The following is a 7,879-nucleotide window of genomic DNA, read 5'->3' on the forward strand; positions in this document are numbered from 1 at the left end:
ATAATTTTTGCCAAATAAAACATATGATCTGGGTTGTTTCCAGCTTCTGGCTATTACAAATACCTCCTGAGTGAGGTATCCCAGAAGCAGAAAGACACACATGGTATAAACTCACTTATAAGTGGATATTAGACATATAATATAGGATAAACATCCTAAAATCTGTACACCTAAAGAAACTAAGCAAGGAGGACCCTGGGTAAAATGATCAATCCTACTCAGAAAGGCAAATAGGACAGACATCAGAAGAGTAGAAAACTTGAAACAGGACAGGAGCCAACCACAGACTGTCTTTGAAATACTCTACCCAGCAAGATATCAAAGCAGATGATGAGACTCATAGCCAAACTTTGGGAATAGTTCAGGAAATCTTATGAAGGAAGGAGGATGTGAAAGATCTGGAGGGGACAGGAGCTCCACAAGGAGAAAAATAGAACCAAAAAAATCTGGGCCCAGGGGTCTTTTCTGAGACTGATACTACAACCAAGGACTATTCATGGAGATAACCTAGAACCCTTGCACAGATGTAGCTCATGGCAGTTCAGTGTCCAAGTTGATTCTATAATAATAGAGAAGAGGAAGGAAGAGTGAGGTTGGAGAGAGGGGGAGGGAGATACAGGTGGGATACAAAGTGAATAAACTGTAATTAATAAAAATATATCTTTAAAAATGCATACTTTTCAGAACTCACTAGATAAAGGAAGAACTATTATGAGTTTAGGCTCAGTCTCCGTTATTCAGCACAATCTTGTCTCAAAAAAGAAAAAACAAAATGAAACTCTCCTCCTTCACCTAACCTATGCAGAGCACCATCACCATCAAATAACCCCCCAAATTCACGGTCTGTTATAGAGTAAAGAATCAACCTTTCAGGATTTCACTGAATTTTGAAAGGGGTTGTAGAATATTCCAGCTTTGGCAGGAAAGTCCTGAGCTCTCTCATGACAAAAGGAAATGTGCATATGTCTACATTTTCTTCTTGCCCATGCACAATGTGTAAAAAGTGTTACTTTTACATTCTTTTGCCCTCTAGTAGATGGCATTAAGATCAACTGCCCTTTTTTAAAGCTTCGGGTGGTTGTGGGTTTTTCTTCTCTTTGGCACTTGGGTCATATGCCATCTGACTCTGCTCCTGTGCCCGTGAGAGACATCTGGAAGAGTTGGCAGAGACGAGTTTATGCTTACTGCTAGTCGGGTAAAAACCTAATGTAGTCCTTTAGTTCATCTGTGGTGGTAAACTGGCTTCATTCCTACAGAACCTCTTCCAGTACACTTGTTTTCAAAGCCATTCCCTAACTTGTCTAAGATTTGGTTCTTTTCCAGTTCTTGCAGCTGTAAGGTGAGTAATGTGATTATAGTAGAATTGAGTAACTGTGGTTTGAGTTTTGTACTTTTAGTTTTTTTAGACACACCAAAGAATACTTAAGAAGTAGCTCTTTAATGTGTAATGAACATTATTCAATAATCCTAATCTAGTCTCAATATAATATATGTTTTTCTTACAAAATAATTTGTAGTCACGATAGATCATAATATGAGGCAAGAGCTTGTTTTGTCATACTCATGGGATTCAGTAGTTGGATTTAGAAAGAATATCTCACTCAGTTTAGCATCTTTGTAATTTCTCTGTACTTCACCAAATGGTAACATTGGATACTTATTTATTTGAACTTCCAGGAGAAGAAAGAATATGCTACTTGTGGATTTGAAAATAGGTGAGTTAAGAGTGAATAAAAGAAAAAAAAAAAAAGACTTGAGAGTAAGAGTGAATCCTGGAAGATGGAGAAGCCGATTGTATACTGTGTCCGATCAGCAGGGTAGCAGTGACTGCCCTGTGACCAACAGGCCAAACTATGGGCCCAGTGACTGTGTTGCCAGGTGAGAGAAAAACCCACAGTGAGGGAAACAATTAGTATGATCTCAAGCCACCCAGTTAATCCCTGAAAAAGTTCCTGGGTTCTCACAGGGCTTCAACCCCAGCTTCTAGCCACAAACATTATAGCTCTGCTCAACATCCCAGACCAAAATGTAGGCCCCAAAATGCCAGGGACTGGGTCTCTCAGTTGATTGTTAAACCCAAAGTGAGAGAAACAATCTGGCCCAACCTTAGGTCACCCAGCTAATTCCTGGAAAGTTCTTGGGTTCTCATGGGTTCAGGGTTGGGGTCTCTAGCATCTAGCCACAAGCCTGAGTGTTATTCTCACAGTCCCAGTCTGAATTGCGGGCCCCAAAATGCCAGAGACTGGGTCTTTCAGTGGAGAGTAAACCCCACAGTGAGGAAAGCAATAGGTCCTAACTCAAGTCATCAAGCTAATCTTCAGAAATTTTCCAGGGTTCCTGCAGGTTCTGGTTACCAGTGTCTAGCCACATGACTGCATGCCATACTCACTGGCCAGTGAATACCTTCTGGGTGCCGGGGCACACAGTTCCAACCTCAGGCCTCCTGATGCCTAGGAGTCATGGGAAGAACCCCAGACACCTCTCAACGCTCAACCTGCCTCCCTAGGAAGACAATCAAACTCTCTGGGCTTGCTGGTTCTCCAAGATGGCTCTGCAAACAGTGTCTGGGCAGTTGCAGCTCATTACCCTCAGAGCAAGAAAGCCAGTGGTGGGGCAGCTGTCTCTGGGACTTCCCCTGGTGAGAGATGATGAGCTCCTGGGTTACTCAGTATCCACAGGATCATACACTTGAGGAGAGCCAAGTCATTTCACTGAGAACTCCCTGATAGTCAGAGACAACCAATCCCAGGGAGGCTCTTGAAGGAACATCCAGCCTCCTGCCCAGAGCTCTTCCTTACCTAACCCCAAGACTCCAGTGAGCACCAGAAATTACCAGCCAATGCCAGACAACCAAATGGCTAAAGGCCAGTGTAAAAACACAATCAACAAAAGCTAAAGCAATATGGCATCTCCAGAACTCAGTTATCCAAAGACAAGCAGCCCTGGGTACCCTAATACAACAGAAACACATTTTCTTGGGTTTTCTTAAATCTATGCTTAAGAAATGAAAACAGAGAAAATAAATAAAATCTGTAAAGAAACCCTGGAAGATTCAGTTAAATAGTTTGAGGCCATTAGAGAGGCCTGTGGATAGGAAGCAAATAAATCACTCAAAAAATACAGGAAAATTAAAACAAGTAGGTGAAGGAAATCAATAAAAATGGTTCAAGATCTGAAGATGGAAATGGAAACAATAGACAAACCCTTAACCAAACTAACTAAAAGGCAGAGAGAAACTGTCCAAATCAGCAAAATTAGAAACGAAAAGGGAGATATAACAACAGACATGGAGGAAATCCAAACAATCGTTAGGTCTTACTACAAAAGCCTATATGCCACAAAATTTGAAAATCTAATTGAAATGGACAATTTTCTTGATAGATTCCATTTACCAAAATTAAATCAAGAACAGGTAAATCAATTCACTAGTTCTATATACCCCAAGGAAATAGAAGCAGTCATAAAAAGTGTCCCTTCCAAAAAAAGCCCAGGGCCAGATGGTTTCAGCACAGTATTCTACCAGACCTTCAGAGAAAAACTAACTCCAATTCTCTTCAAACTATTCCACAAAATAGAAACAGAAGGAACATTACCAAACTCATTCTATGAAGCCACAGTCACCTTGATACTTAAACCACACAAAGACCCAACAAAGAAAGAGAACTTCAGACCTGTCTCTCTTATGAACATTGATGCAAAAATACTCAATAAAATAAAATTTCAAACTGAATTGAAGAACACATAAAACATATCATCCACCATGACCAAGTAGGCTTCATCCCAGGCATGCAAGGATGGTTCAATATACGGAAATCCATCAATGTAATCTACCACATAAACAAACTGAAGGATAAAATCCACACGATCATCTCCTTAGATGCTGAAAAAAGCATTTCACAAAATCCAACACCTATTCATGTTTAAAGTCTTGTAGAGATAAGGGATACAAGAACATACCTAAACATAGTAGAGGCAATATACAGCAAGCCAAGAGCCAACATCAAACTCAGTGGAGAGAAACTTAAATCAATCACACTGAAATCAGGGAAACAATAAAGGACAAACTGAGGTGATCTGGAAAAAGAGATCTTAGAGTAGAAAACAGTTAATCTCCAACAGAATACAAGAGAGCGAGAAAATAATCTCAGGTGAAAAGATACAATGGACAAATTGATACATCTGTCAAAAAAGTTAAATCTAAAATATTTCTGACAAAAGACATTCTAGAAATAAAGGAAACCATGAAAAGATGAAACCTAATAATAATAGGAATAGAGAAAAAAGAAGAACCCGTTTCAAGGCCCAGAAAATATTTCAACAAAATTACAGAAGAAAACTTCCCCAATTTAAAGAAAGAGATGGTTATAACCATATATGGGGCTTAAAGAACACCAAATAGTTAGACAAGAAAAGAAAATCCTCCCACCACATAATAATCAAAACACTAAATTCACAGGACAAAGGAAAAAAAAAAAAAAAAAAAACTCTTAAAAGCTGCAAGGGAAAAAGACCAAGTACTGTATAATGGCAAACAAATCAGAATCACACTTGAATTTTCTTTTTTTTTTATTTTATTTTTTTCTTATCAGTTACATTTTATTGACTCTGTATCCCAGCCGTGTCCCGATCCCTCATTCCCTCCCAGTCCCTCCCTCCCTCCCTCATCTCCACCATGCCCCTTGCCAAGTCCACTAATAGGAGGGACCTCCTCCCCATTCATCTGATCCTGTTTTATCAGGTATCTTCAGGACTGGCTGCAAAGCTCTCCTCTGTGGCCTAACAGGACTGCTCCTCCCTTGGGGGGTGGGGAGGCCAAAGAGCCAGTCATTGAGTTCCTGTTAGAAATAGTCCTTGTTCCCCTCACTATGGGAAACCAATTGGTTACTGAGCTACCACAGGCTACATCTGAGTAGAGGTTCTAGGTTACATTCATACATGGTCCTTGGTTCAACAGAGACCATGAAAACCAGAAGGGCCCGGATAGATGTCATGCAGAACCTAAGAGAACACAGATGCCAATGCAGACTACATACCCAGGAAAACTTTCAATCACCAAGATGGAGAAAACAAGATATTTACATGAAAAAAACAAACAAACAATTTAAACAGTACCTAGTCAAAAATCCAGTCCTACAGAAAATAGTAGAAGGAAAAAGCCAACTCAAGAAGGCTAACTATACCCTGGAAACAAATAATATCACTACAGCAAAACTAAAAGTAGATAAGCAGACAAACAAACTATCACAACCAACATCAAAATAAAAGGGATAACAGTCACTGGTCATTAATCTCTCTCAACATGAATGAATTCAACTTTCCAATAAAAAGACACAGACTAACAGAATGGATGTGCAAGTAGGACCCAACATTCTGCTGTGTACAAGAAACACACCTCAACCACAAAGATAGATATCATCTAAGAGTAAAGAGCTACAAGAAGATTTTCCAAGCAAATGGACCCAAGAAAGAAGCAGGAGTATTCATTCTATTATCTAATAAAATAGACTTTAAGCCAAAATTAATGAAAAGAGATGAGGAAGGACACTTATAAAAGGAAAAAATATACCAAGATGACAACTCAATTCTGAATATCTATGTGCCAAATATAGGGGCACACACATTTGTAAACAATCACTACATATTGAATCCTATACATTAATAGTGGGAGACTTCAACAACCCACTCTGAATAAAGGACAGATCAACAAAACAGAAGATAAACCTAGATATAATGACACTAACAGATGTAATGAATAAAATGTACCTAACAGACATCTACAAAACTTTTCATCTAAACAACAAAGAATATATCTTCTTCACAGCACCTCATGGAACTTCTCTAAAATTGATCATATAGTAGGTCACAAAGCATCAACAGATTCAAGAAGATTGAAACAATACCATCTATCTTATAAGACTATGATGGACTAAAGCTGGACTTCTACAAGAACAGAAACAACAAATAGCCTATACACTCATGGAAACCGAACAACTCTCTACTCATTGACAGCTAGGCTAGGTCAGGGAAGAATTAGAAAAATTAAGGACTTAAGATTCAATGAAAATGAAGGCACAACATACCCAAACTTATGGTACAAAATGAAAGCAGTGCTAAGAAGTAACTTAATAGCGCTAAGTACCCTCATAAAGAGATTGGAGACATCCCATACAAGCAACTTAATGGCACACCGGAAAGCCCTAGAAAAATAAAATAAAATAAAAAATAAAAAGAAGCAGACACACCCAAGCAGAGTAGAAGCTTGAAAGAATCAAACACAGGGCTGCAACCAATAAATTAGTAACAAAGAGAACAATTCAAAGAATCAACAAGATAGACAAACCCTTAGCTACACTAATGAAAAGGAAGAAAGACACTATCTAAATCAACAAAATCAGACATGAAAATGGAGACATAACAGCAGACACGGAGGAAATCTAAAGAATCATTAGCTCTTACTTCAAAAGTCTATATGGCACAAAATTTGAAAATCTAAATGAAATGATAATTTTCTTGATCACGTAATCAAGTAATCAAATTAAATATTTCTATATCCCCTAAGGAAATAGAAGCAGTCCAAAAAAGGCCAGGGCCAAATGGTTTCAGGTCAGAATACTACCAGACCTTCAAAGAAGAGATAATACCAATACTCTTCAAACTATTCCACAAAATCAAAATGGAAGAAACATTACTAAACTGAGGCCAGATTCACCTACCTATCTAAACCATCCAAAGACCCAACAAAAAAGAGAATTTCAGACCAATCTCTCTTATGAATATTGATGCAAAAATACTCAATAAAACCAAATCTAAAAACATAAAAATATTGAACAAGACAGAGTAGGCTTCATGCCACACATGCAGGTGTGGTTTAATATACAGAAATCTATCAATGCAAACTGAATTAACAAAACAAACTGAAATAACAAAAAAAAAAAAAAAACTCATATGATCATCTCCTTAGATGCTGAAAAAGCATTTGACAAAATCCAACCCCCATTCATTTTTAAAGTCTTGGAGAGATCATGGATACAAGGCACATACTAAAACACAGTAAAAGCAATATACAGCAAGCCTACAGCTAATAAACATCTTCAGCAAACTTACTGGATACCAAACTAACTCAAGAAAAATCTGTATATGAAAGAGAAATAGAGATAGAAATAAGGGATATAGAGATAGAAATAAGGGAAACTGCACCTGTTACAATAGCCACAAATAGCAAAGTATTTTGGTGTAACCCTAACCAAGCAAGTGAAAGACCTGTATGTAAAAACAAACAAACAAAACCCTTCAAGTCTCTGAAGAAAGAAATTGAAGATAGAAAGATAGATCTCCCATGCTCATGGACCAGTAGGATCAAAATAGTAAAAATGGCCATCTTACCAAAACCAACTTATGGATTCACTGTAATCCCAATCAAACACAATTCTTTAGAGACCATGAAAGTACAATTCTCAAATTCATATAGAAAAACAAAAACCACCAAAAAGGTATAACAATCTTTTAAGATAGAAGATCTTAAAAGGAGGAATCTCCATCCCTGATCTCAAGCTGTGTTATAGAAGAACAGTCATAAAAATTGCATGGCACTGGCCCAGAAACAGACTGGTGGATCCATGGAATTGAATTGAAGACCCAGAAATAAACCCAGACACCAATGGACACTTGATTCTTGACAAATGATCGAAAACTATACAATGCAAAAAAAGACAGCATCTTCAACAAATGGTGTTGGTCTAACTGGATGTCTACATGTCAAAAAATGCAAATAGACCCATATCTAATACCCTGCACAAAATTAAAGCCCAAATGGATCAAACACCTCAACAAAAAACAAGACAAACTAAATCTATTAAAAGAAAAAGTGGGGAAGATCCTT

The sequence above is a fragment of the Psammomys obesus genome, unplaced genomic scaffold, assembly GCF_907164565.1.
Source record: "Psammomys obesus unplaced genomic scaffold, mPsaObe1.curated_primary_1811, whole genome shotgun sequence".
In the NCBI taxonomy this organism is placed as follows: domain Eukaryota; kingdom Metazoa; phylum Chordata; class Mammalia; order Rodentia; family Muridae; genus Psammomys; species Psammomys obesus.